This window comes from Corvus hawaiiensis, chromosome 5 (genome assembly GCF_020740725.1).
Source record: "Corvus hawaiiensis isolate bCorHaw1 chromosome 5, bCorHaw1.pri.cur, whole genome shotgun sequence".
NCBI classification, from domain to species: domain Eukaryota; kingdom Metazoa; phylum Chordata; class Aves; order Passeriformes; family Corvidae; genus Corvus; species Corvus hawaiiensis.
Window position 1 is genome coordinate 35,081,561 of NC_063217.1, and position 13,114 is coordinate 35,094,674.

The 13,114-nt window shown below is 34.6% G+C and overlaps 1 protein-coding gene across 22 annotated transcripts in view; it reads right to left on the reverse strand.

Moving 5' to 3' along the window:
* The window catches only part of TENM3 (teneurin transmembrane protein 3), a 1,328,112-nt gene that overhangs the window by 873,505 nt on the left and 441,493 nt on the right, over positions 1 to 13,114 (reverse strand). For all 22 annotated transcript variants that reach the window (XM_048302939.1, XM_048302936.1, XM_048302938.1 and 19 more), the window contains one exon: positions 12,340 to 12,379. The gene's annotated coding sequence lies outside the window, so the exon portion shown is untranslated. The remainder of the gene's footprint in view (positions 1 to 12,339; positions 12,380 to 13,114) is intronic.

Consider the following 13,114-nt stretch of genomic DNA (forward strand, 5'->3'; position numbering starts at 1 on the left):
TTTAGAGAAAATAGAAGAATCTTCCTGCAGGGGATGTCAAAAGGTAGAACCATCAACTATTGTAATACCCTATAATAACCAAGATAAGTGAGATTTAACAACTCTGCAGGACTTAAGTTTATATCCTGCTTGGAAATTATAAAGTAGAATTGCAGACAGCCCTCTCTTTTTCCTGTGGCTCCTGTGAAAGAGTTGTGTTTTTTATTACATACTGAGCCTTTTTACCACAACACAATGCATTTCTGATATTGTTGATCATGCATTTTAAGAATTTAGCTGTACTGAAAACAAAAAGGACATTTTTGGATAGATTTAAATCAGAAACTACACACTAGGAAGCAAGAAAAAATAATTAAGAATGTTTTGCACCTGTAGATTAATTAAAAGTGGCTTTAGGTAGCAAATATTTCAATTAAAATGGAAACTGGAAATTTCTGAGTATTTCTTGGCAAAATCTCTGCTCTTCACAGCTGACCTATTAATTCGTATCAGCAGAAAAAAATCTCCCATGAAGACACTCCAATTTATTTTTTTTAAACAAATTACAATATTTTAGCATGTCACAAAGGAAGCCAAGGTAATCTAATGTATTTTAGACCTGCCTGAGAGCAAGTTTCTGTCCAGCTATTCAGCTGCTATTAGCTAGCGCAGAAAGCAGGTGTGGCTTTGTCCTTACTCCATCAGACTATTCATATTCCACTGTACAGCTGTGGACCCTGTTTGTTTAGTACAGGCCATCCTCTTTACCTTTTTTACTGGACCATCTCAGCTTCCTCTCAGGCATTTTGCACATGAAGAGACAACAAATGGAAAAGGACGGGTGACAACTCAGCTGGCAGGCTGGTGCAGCACTCTGGCCAGAAAAAAAGCTGGCAGTGACAGAAGCAGGAGGGAATTTAGACATAGTTGAGGCAGACATGAAGACTGATGGTAGACTGACTAGTTGAGCTGGGTAAGGGCAGAAGTCATGTGGAGGTGGAGCAGACTAGGCTGATTTGGAATTTAGGGATAGGAATAAATAACTAGGCAGATAAAAAACCATGCTAGGCAAAGCACTGGCGGCTAAGGAAGAGGAGGGAGCTTTTGTAACAAAGCAAAATTGACAGTTCTAAATGCATTTAGATGAGTCAGCAGCACTGATTGTCACACAGGCACATGTGCACACACAGATGGACACATCTATACTGCAATGACATTTTTCGAAGGCATACATTTTTTGGTCAATCTCCCATTGGATTTTGGAACACTGTAGCTGACAACACTAAAGCTGCTCCTCTATCAAGGAAGAGCCCTATCTGGAGCTTTTTATCTGAAAATCCATAACTGTGTATAGTGTATATTAGGACAAAAGTGGCTTTCATTTTAAAACAGTTCTTAATACTGAAAGAGCTAAATATTGGGAGAAAAGACTGCTTTTCTAAATCTGTAGTGCTATAATTTTTTTTTAATAAGGGGATAAAATAAAAAAAATCCCCTGAGACTCAATTAATTCCAACTGAATTCTTAAAGAATATATGAACTGAGTGTAATTGTTTTGGTTATTCTTTTCCTTTAGTCTGTTTGCAAATATCTGAAAATGAAGAAAATAAACTACCTTCTATTCAGTATATTTAAGCAAAAATACTTCAAAATATATGAAAAAAATAGCATTACAGAAAAGCCTTGGATCATTAGGTTGGTTTGATTTTAATTAGAAGGGAATATAGGCACTAAGCCTTAAGAGTTCTAACCCCTAACTAGAATATATGTTATTGCTATTTGTAAAAATTGTTTACTTGAAGCCTGAGCAGTTGTCTTGAAGCAACTGAGGATATTTAAAATATTTCCCTTTTCTATAAGACCTGTTAATTACATTTTCAGTTTGTGTCTTACATTTTACTGAAAATGTCCCTGGATAGTCAGTTTCTTCTGTATTGAAAAAAAAGAAAAAAACATTAGTGAGTACTATGATAATACATATAATGAGCAATTCATAGAATCATTTCATTTAGGTTGGAAAAGGCCTCTCAGGTCACCAAATCCAACCATTAACCCAGCACTGCCAAGCTCATAATTAAACCATGTCCCTACACAGCCCATCTACACATCTTTTACATACCTCTAGGGATGGTGACTCCACTACTTCCCTGGGCAGCCTGTTCCAATGCCTGAAAACTGTTTTGGTGAAAAAACTTTTCCTAGTACCTAATCTAAACTTTTCATGGGACAACTTGAGGCCATTTCTTGTCCAATTTGTTGTTACTTGGGAGAAGAAACCAACTCTCACCTCACTACAACCTTCTTTTGGGTAGTAGTAGAAATTGATAAGGTCCGCACTCAGCCTCTTCTCAAAGATAAATTATCCCAGCTCCCTCAGCCATTCCTCATCACACTTGTGCTTTGTAACCTTCAGGAATTTGTTCTTTGGAAATGCTCCAACACATCTGAATCAGGGACTGATCGTTATCAATTAACAAGCATCTATATTTATGCAGATTACTAAGTTTTGCTTTGGAGTGTAAATTAACTGATCAAAATTTAAAAAATCTGTAACATGTTGCAGTCTTAGGCAAAAGAGTGAAGCATAAAGAAGAATGTAAACCAGGGAATGTATTTTGTAGAACTATGGTTGTTATCTAGATCAGAAATGATGAACTACTAGCATCTCTGCAAGGTTTGGTAGTGGCAGAGATTTGCAGTGGTGCTGATGCTGACAATGCTTTATAAAATTAGTTTGCTACTGCTCTCAGGAACGATTTGTTGCAAATGACCTTTACTTGTTGAAGACGAAGACAAAGAAAGGACATGAGATAAAAATGTGGAAATCAAAACCAAGGTCAAATAAAACCTGCTGAGCAGCACACTTTCAAGTCAGTGATAGGCAGTGATAGACTTTGTAGAGATCAGTCTATAACCACATGAATCTACAGGATTAGATGGGCCTAGTAATTGTTCTAGCATGTAGCCTGCAAATTTCTTGAAGCAGAGGCCCAAGTAGATTTACATGCAATGAAAGTTTTATGTAAAAATTGAATCATCTCCCTACAGTCTTTCTATTAAAACTTAATACGTGAGATTATAAGAGGCATAGCTATTTTGCCTTTTACCTACATGGTTTGTGCTTGTAAATTGTAAACAAATGTAAGAACACTAACACTCATCCCTAAACTATCTTTCAGTCCATTGCAGTAAAAGCAACATAATATAGATTAAGTGCTTACTTTTTCAGATTATACCTAATAACCTATAAAGTCATTTTCAGTTGCAGTTCACTGGAGTTAATTTAAAAGCATAATATTAAAATCAAGGTGTCTTCACAATTAACTAGGCATTAAATAAAAGTGTGGTCTGACATATACTGAGTTAAATATATACAAGTAAACTCTTGCAGGCAAATGAGAACAGACTTAATAAAAATTAAAAATGAACTCTCTGTGTAGGTGTACACTCAGCGATGTGCATTATGACATCTCAGTTGCTATAGCAGAGCAAGAACAATCGCACCAAGTTTGTGTCACTGCGAAGAATATTCAGTTAGAAGTTATTTTTTGGAACTGATAACATTTAACGAATTTTTACAAATTAGTTATCTCTGGGCATAGTTTACAGCAATCTGTGGTATAGCAATTTATAGTTGGGTATTTTCTGGATAAAAAAGAACACTGGATAGAAAGTCATCCTTTGAGCTCTTATATTTTTTTCATATCCTTTCATCACTAGTAGCTTTACTATCAAGAATAAGATGAAGCAGGCTAATTCCTCCCTGTGGCTAAAGTAACTTAAACCTGAAGTCCAATATATATGTATTTAACTTTTTAAGAAATATGTTTCCCATTGTATTTGTCTTTTCTATTACCATTATTGAGCAGAAGTGTGAACAGAATCTAGAATCGTTAAAAAAGGGGAGAACCTCACAGAAAACAGTTCTTTTTACATCAGACTTATTATCCACATGTTTTGCATAAGTTTAAATGTAACTCTATTTTAAAAGAAACTGAATTTGCCAAATTTTAGAAGGCAGAGAATTTTACTTTGATTATGTGGTCAGTTATTGCTTTATTACTCTCACACTTTAGTGATTCAATAAAACAGGGTTAATAACATGTAACAGAAGCTCCCTCATCTGTTAATCCTAGTTGTTTATTTCCTGCCTCTCCGAAAAAAAAGGAAGCATTTCAGTGATGATCATGAAATTTCATCCATTTTCTATTTTATCCTTTCACATCTAGCTCAGAGGACAATACAGAAAATGGTAGAAGCTATTTCAATGTGTTAACTGTATATATATGTGTATATTTCTTAAGAGATATTCAGTTTGTCCCCAGCATATTTATTTCAGTAGGAAAACTATTTGAACTGTTATAAATACAGAGCTAAGTGGAAAGAGGTTTGTGGGTTCTTTGTCTCTAGAACAAAATTGTTGTAAAGCCAGTAAACTTTCTTTGAAATGTTTTACTTTTCCTTTGATAGTTGTGAAAACAGACTTAGCTTGGGTAGTGAACTTCTGGGTCTAATTTAATTATGTTGTGAATTGGTGTGAAAGTTTGCTACAGTATAAATGAAACTTGTTTAAAGCAGTCTCAACAGGGGAAGCATGAAAGGATGACGTACATCAGAAATGAGCTTTCTGTGAGGTTTGCAAAGCTGACTGCAAGAAGGTTTTTCTATGCTGTTTTCTTTCTACTGCAAAAATCTCATATATGCCTCTACTTAACACACGAAAGAAGAAAAAAATATGAACTTAGGCTGGAGGACTCAAAGCAAAATAATACTGTACTGCCAACCACTTGTTTTGTACTCTAGTCTGAGACAGAAGCTTCTTGAAGACTAATAGCTGCTGCAAGCTTGAAACCTCTGGGTAGTTTTACATTTTCCAGTGTTTCCACAGGGTAGACTCCACTCAACAGTTCTTCTAAATGAGGGCTATACTTGAACACACAACTGTGCATTAAGAAAGGTGTGGCAGAGTAACATCTCATTCACTGGACACCTGGGAAGTATCTGTTTCAGCTGAATCCTAATAGTTTCAGATGCAAATGCATCACTTGAAACAAAAAAAACAGTGAGCAAGTATGAATACTGCAAGCCTGAGGAAGTGGGTGGTATTTTCTAGGTTATATTTGTAGTCACTGTATTTGTTTCCTAGATTGAAAATTCTGGTAGATCTTTTTATTTCCAAATCACAATACTAGATAAGCTAAACATAAGTGTAAAAAAATGCCTTTCAGATAATGGAAGCAAGCTGTAATATCAATAGGAATTTTACTGTATCCATAGCTCAGGATACCTTATCTCATCAAGGTGAAAGCAACAGTTTCATAATGACCTGGGGCTTGAATTACTAATGTTGTAATAATTTAGTAATGGGGGAATTTGATGAGTACTGTTGTAACAGTTTAATAATGGGGGAATCTGATACCAAATGAAATATTTGTTCTTACAGTCTCTCCTGGTGAGAAACCTAACTGAAAAAGCAGGGAAGAACCATAGCCATTCCCAGATAAATGGATTACTTTCACCATCACCTCTATTGAAAATGTTTAGCTAAATGAACAATTCTTAAAATTCCAAAATAGAAAAATTGGCAGAGTGGTTAAACACAGTAAACATGCTGGTTTTGATTCACAATTATCACAGATAAGAGTACTTTATCTCACTTTTCAAGATAACTGATTTTAGACACTGCATTGAGCAATTAAAATGTCATATAGATATTGGTAAAAATAGTAGGAATAATCTGTCTACTCTGACTCAAATAGTAAACCAGAAAATTATTTAATGTTTCTGAAAAGTGTAAAACTGCAACATCATAAAAGAGTCACACATAAATCATTGTCTAACTGAAAAGTCATTTTAAGGTGAAATAAAACAGGACTTCCAAATCTCTGTTTTCATTCAAAGGGGAAATTTAATCTGCATCTCTTAAAGTTGCAAGAACTTTGACAATATAAATGGATTCTAATTCACAATAATAAATTGCTCTACCTGTAAATATCTAGGGATATTTAACTATAATGCTCCATATACTTCTGTGTATAGTATACTTCCTAGAACTGACTTCTGGCTGACATCTAAATATGAGAATGAACTGATCAGTTTTAATAGAAACACATTAATATGATCGGTGGATGTACAATAAAAGAGGTCCAGAAGTTCATTTCATTTAACTCAATTAAGACATTTAAAGGCTAGTGAGGAAAATAGAGAAGATTTTAGAATTTTGCTCCCAAACCCCAGAAACCACTGATAGTAAATTTTGCTTTGACCCAAACACATGACCTTTCAAGCATACAAACCGAGAAGAAAATCTACACTTCTTGTTCAATAAAGTCATAAATATAATTGTACTATTTTTCTTCCACTTTTTCCACTTTCTTTCACTCAGATTCTACATCAAGATTTCCTCTAATATACAATTATCACCATATGAAACTACTACAACATAGGTTAAAGAAATGGCAAAGGCATAAAATAAGTACAGTTATGCACTTAAAAAATACAAAATTACATATAAGTTAAAAGGATTAAGGTTTCAGATCTGAAAATCTATATTAGGATGAACTATATAAAAAGTAGAGATCTGGTGTGAAAGATAACACTTCCTATCTGGCCACAGGTAAGGTTAAATAACATAGATTATATGTATAGGTATAGAAATAGGCCTTACTAGAAAAAAAAAAAACAAAACCAACACTTTTCATCCAGTTGCTGTTGGAATACAACCAAGCTTACCTTAATGTATCAGCACTTCTTCTACCATTAAAAATGCTATTGAGATTATAATATTGTATTTTCACTCTTTTTTTTCTTTTTTTCAGAGAAGGGTCTACCACCAATTGTGAATGTATTTTGTAAAAAATATAATTTGGTTTGCTAGAATGCAAGCTCATCCTAAATTGATGTCTTGCATTTTATATCTGGCAGTTTTCAGGGGGAACATTATGTAGACATTTATTAACAACAACAAAGTCTGTTTTAATTCTTTAAAAAATATGACTATTTAGACAAATGTCAAAAAGGAATATAAACACTACTATATAAGACAGACACGTGCTATCCTGTGAAAGATAATTTGACTAGTCAGCAAATCCCTACTGGCACAAATGTGAGGAGACACTGGCCAGAAAAATCTGTCTGGTTTTCAGAATGTGTAACACTTCTCTTAGAGAAATAAAAGGGTCTCTCACTAAAATCTTAGCTGCCACATTAGCATTAAATCAGTGCCTGCCAGCAAACATGGTAAAAGGTTGTTAACGATTTTCATTGTAAACACTATTTTTCTGAGAGCTTAAACAATACTACAGAAAAGGGCTCTGGGCTAAAGTGTGGAATATTGCATATCTCTCAGGAAGTGTGTCTTTAGGCACTTATTTTTTAATTCCTTTACTGAGATAGGTCCTAATCTTGAAAAGTAAGGCTTAAGTGAAAGCAACAGGACACAATCCCTAAGAATGCTCAAGCACCAGGGACACAACATGCAACTTGCAATCTGATCCTCCTTGCTGGGATCTCAGTCAGAACCTGGTTCCTTAAAATTACTTTAAATTAAATTGATTCAAGACTACCACAGTTTAAATATATTTTATTTGGATTAAGAGCTTGATTCATATATTTCCATGAGAAAACTCCTCATGAGCATTCACGCATAGTCATTTTGCCATCTTTCTGTTTAAAAGAAGAACCAGATGTACCACTGAGAGACCAATCTACACTGAATTAATCCCATTTTCCCCAAGGACAGCTCCAGAAAAGCCACCATGAAGATACTTAGAAAGGGAAACTTTGGTATAGGTCATGAAAAGAAAAACTGTGAATACGAACAAAGACTTTAAAGGTCACAAAAGTTGAAAGAAAAATACACCAATTGAACAAATGCTACAGTGATAGCCAATCTGAGAATGTATGGAAACAAGATGAGCAAATACCGTGTATCTCTTAAAAATAAGAGAGATAGGATTATTGCCTGAAAAAATACACATTAACACATCAGATTAAAAAGAAAAGCCTTCTCATTATGTGTCTAAGCTAGTCCATACCAGAAACGTAGCAGTGAGCCTAGATTGCACTTCTATTTGTGCCGCCAAATAAATATTAACACAAACCACACAGACTATGCTCCCAAAGTATGTGTGAAATACAATAAATTAAATTGTTCCTAAAGATTGGCATTTTTTCAACAAGAAATTCAAACGCTGCTAATTTTGTCATTGAAGCTTTTAAACTTTTTTGCCACCTCTGAAGATAGACAGAAACAGAATTCATCCCTCACAAGAAAAGACAAGAGTGTTTGCAAAATCTATTTAGCAAAACCAGAATGAAAGGTTTTAACATTTTAGAAAACATTGACCAGCTTTATGTGTTAGTAATGGTATATCTATAACAACTTTGAATCAACACCTCCCTTTCATTTCAGCCATAGCTGTCGGAGTTCAGTACCTCTGCAAACAGTGTCATAAGTCCCTAACAGCAACTGGAGCTTAATACTTTGGATCATTACTTAATTTAAAAAAAAAAAAAAAAATTGTAATGGCATAATTGTTGTGGAATAATGATAAGGTAGACAAGACTGCTTTTAAGAATCACTAGCCTATAAGAAAGAATTAGTAGCCCTCCACAGAGCCCAAGATCATATCTAAACAGAAAAGTGCTCGATGACACTGAAATCTGGAAGGTATACAACAATAGCAGTAGTACTGGGAACAGGCTTATGTGGTTTACTTGCGTAAACCAAGCCTTCAACATGCTAACTTAAACATTATGCATTTGAGCTTGATTAGACCTGATTTGAAATATTTAAAGTTTAATGCTGCAGTCTCCTTTATACAGAAGCAGGAAGCTAGCTACTGGATGAATGGATTTTGCCTGAGAAAGGGAGAAGGATACTTCAACACTGGAAAGACAGAAAAGATTGCAATACAAAAAGAGAACAAAAAATTTCATGAATACTTCACAAGTGGCAGCTGCTGAGTTCAACAAGGGGCAGTGCTTGCAGTGACTGTGCTGATCTACTTTAGTTAAAGAGGTTGAAATCCTTATTAATACATCAATTGAAAAAAGGTAGTGTACAAATCCATTTGTTTTAATATTTAATTTTTCTGAAGTAATAAAAGAACTTTTTTTAAAATCTAGGGTGGTTCCAAAGAGTTTCTGATTCTCATAGGAGCAACTATTTCGTAACTATTAACATTTGTTTTATTGATGCACCACTCTATTCCAAAATTTAATTCATTTTAGTGATAAACAATAAATAAGAATACCCAGCTTACATGTAATCTGTAAAATTCAACAGGAAGAGGAACAATAAAGAAGTGTATAGGTTAAGCCCAAGGTCAAACATATCAGCAGAAGTGAAGTCAGAAGTTCATAGATTAGCTGAATTCTTATTATTTAGCATTACATTGACATATTTTGTAAAACTACAGGTAAAGATTGCTTGCTGTGTAATAATGTATCCTAATAACTCTCAGTGGGAACATCCACTTGAAGGAGAAAGGAAGTGATGAGAGAGTGAACAGTAACAAATTATTAGAAAGACAGTATTCACTAAACAGTTATAAGAAATTCACAAATTATACATCTTACTGACTAGTGAGGGTGCATTTATCTCTCACCTAACATTGCAAAGGTACTGGGAACTAGCAGATGTAAACTGCAGTGAAAATAAATTTTAGTGAAAAGTTAAATACCAGAAATAAGGAAAAGTATCTTTTGTCAGACTTAAATATACTGAAGTCCATATTGGTCAAGTTAGTATAAAGTATAATACAGAACTTAAGACTGGACATTTGATAAATATGCTGTATTTTGGACAAATGAAGATAGCTTTTGTAAAGGAATTTATTACTTTGTAGACCTACTGAAGCACTTTTATCATTCAACAGACACATGAATGCGAGTGATTTGGTTGCCTGGAGTTGCTTGGTAGGCGTCTACCTTGGATTTGCTGAAGGCTTTTCCTAGAGTTTCTCAACAAAGGTTAATATAAAAAGTAAGCAGATAAGGAGGCAGGCATGTATAACTGAGGCTTTAAAAACCAAGTAGTAGAGAGTTAGAAGTAAAAATCCAGTTCCTGAAACTGAGAGATTTTGCTGCTGGACTTTTTGAAAGAGATTTTCTAAGGCCTGTACTGTTCAACTCATAAATGGTCTGGGAAGAGGGATGAGGGTTGTTAAGAAATGTTCCTGATCAAAATTATTTGGGTTAGCCAGGACAAGGACAGACAGTGTAGAATTCCAGAAATTCTGTACTCACAAGCCTGAGTGACAAGGCAAAGCAACAGCAGAATACATGCCCTGCAAATACATGTAAAGTGATGCACAAGAGAGGGTGAGGGAAGGGGGGGAATTTAACATAGTGGGCCTAGAGTTGGCATTACTGTGGAGAATGAGCCTATAGTTGCACAACTATTCAGTATTGGTATTCAGTAAGAAACTAAGAAGGAAAAGCGGAGGGAATAATTTTGAAATAGTAGAAACCTAAGAACTTCTCACACTTCAAAAGCCACAAGTAGCATGCAAAATCCAAAACAGGGCAACAAAGATGAACAGCTTCTATACAGAGATCCGAGTAGGATGCTTCTCTTGAAAAGAAGATCTCCAAAGAAGGATCTATATGAGGCTCACAAATCACTGGTGGCATAAAGGGAATTGACAGCTCAGTCAAATCTAATGCAATGTAGATTCAAATTAAGATAGAAGAAATCACATTCAAAATGACAAGAAAAAAAGTTCTTTATACACAAAATGAACAGGGTAGTAGACCAATGCAACTCATAACTGTTCTAAGACTTATGTAAGTTTGTGGGAAAAGATTCACAGAACAAAAATCTAACAAAACCTTAATCTTTAGAAACCACATACATCTGATGAAATTTCATCAGCTAAAACTGCTGGAGGCTGGGAAATCTAGTTGCTATTCTTACCCTTCCCTGTGCATATACTTATAATCACTTCCCTGAGACAAGATGCTGTCCAGACAATTCTTAGCCTAATCTAATATGGACATTCTTCTTTTGCTATGTTTCCCCATGTCATTACTTTTAGGCACTCTCTGAAGTGGGCATGGATGCCTTTGAGGCACCTCATCCTGTTGATGTCTGATACATTTAAAATACTTGCTTCTCAGTTTTGGATTACTCTTGGAAGGTAGAAGGGAAGAACAATGATAAAATGTAAGTGCTACAGGACTTCAACTTACAAACACAGGCATTTTTATTGGATAATATCTGAAATGTTAGAAATTGTTCATGCTTTTAGGATAGTTCAATGAGTTTTTTGCATTATCATGTCCATGAAGTACCTTTCTTCAAATGCTAGTATCCCATAAGTGAATCAGTAGACAAGTGCAAACACGGAATCTCTCTGAAAAGCTAACAAGTCTCCCAATGAGAATTGCCCTTTGCCATTGAAGAATATCTCCTGGCAACAATTGGAATACCAATGAGATTAAACATAACTTCCTCTAAAGCTTTTCAAGTGAAACAACATGGTTTTATCATAGAATTAAGTAGTAACACTTCATTTAATATGTACATTAATTATTGCTGAATTATAATGGAGTGTCTAAAAAGTTGTATAATATTCACATTAATACTAAATGAATTCATTATGATGAGTGTAATTACAATGAATACTAACTACATTAATGGCAGCTAGACATGCTAGAAAAAGTGTTACCCATTTACTTGACATGTTCCAAATGGAATATATTTTGTTAATGTATTTGGAAGACTAGAGTGAATAGCTTGAATAGTAGTGTGGAGCAGAATGTTTAGCAGAGGTTTTTTTAGTATAATTGAACAACTAATTTTTTTACTGTATGTTTGGCTTCTATGCACATATACATATAATAAAATCTGAACGCATTATCTGAATTAAATAAAAATAGTAAATCTTCAAATCAGTCTTATGCTTCTGATCATATTTAGTTTCACTTATACACATATAAGAATAAAATCCTAAATGCATGGTCAGAAAAATAGGAAGTCAGGAAACAGACTGTATATGCTGTTGTGCCCCAGTTTTGCACTCCACTATTCATTCTGGCGTGCACTTTACAGATCAACCATGTTCTAGGCAAAGCCTGATGTCAGGTGGTATGTTTAGCATGCTTCTGCATTTATATTTCTTGACCTGTTGGCCTAAGCCTTACATAAACTATTCTTGCCGATGGCAAAAGAAATCTGGCTTGGGAATTGTATCTGTTGCCACATGCCAGATGTCTCACGAGCTCTGACAGTGTATTAATTGTTCACCAGTTTTTAAAGAAGAACACAATTTTATCCACAAGATAAAATTTTAGTGGATTCAGAAAAATAAAATGTGATGCCTAATTCAACAGGAGAAACAAAAAGTTACTTACAATGCTCTTTTCAATCAATGGAATGCAATTTTGCTGCCATCTGTGAAAACAAACAAAGCAAAAGAAATATAATTTCACATAGGCCACAGAATTATAGAAATTTTATGCACAAGTAAAGGGAGTATAATTAAATGCAATAGTACTAATAGGCAACTAAAATATTATCATACTTATTCTTCCTCTACTTTGATTCATTACTTTGCTTCAAAGGCAACATCATCAACTGGATTCCTTCTTTTGCACTAACATATCTAACACAGCATAAACTGTAAAAAACATTCATTGCTTTGTCCAAAGAAAAGAAAAATCAGTGGATTAGTAGGGCAAACAAGGACTGAAAATACTGCCAAACACTTGACAAAACATCAAAACACAGCTTGATTCTTTGTTCACACAACAGAAGATACAAAGAAAAAAGTATCATCCTGTAACTTTTCTTGTATTGTATTTCAGAGGAAGATGAACTGTAGCCTTCCGGCAATCGCTAATGCAGTGTTTGTATTCTGTGTTGAGATTATCCACTTGGGTGCTGCACTGGAGCTCCCTGGGCTATTTTGACACTGCATCCAGATGCTCCAATTTTGCTTCAGTGACTCAACAGCAGAGCCAAAATGCCTTAAAGCAATGTTCAAAGGGTTAGGTTTTGATGAACAATTAAAGTACTCAGAAGAAGTGTTTCTGAACATCTCTGACTGGTACTGAAGTGACTTAAGTGGCCTTAGTGTGACATCCAGGCAGGAAATATGCAATAGAAAGATTCAGTTCTATACTCAAG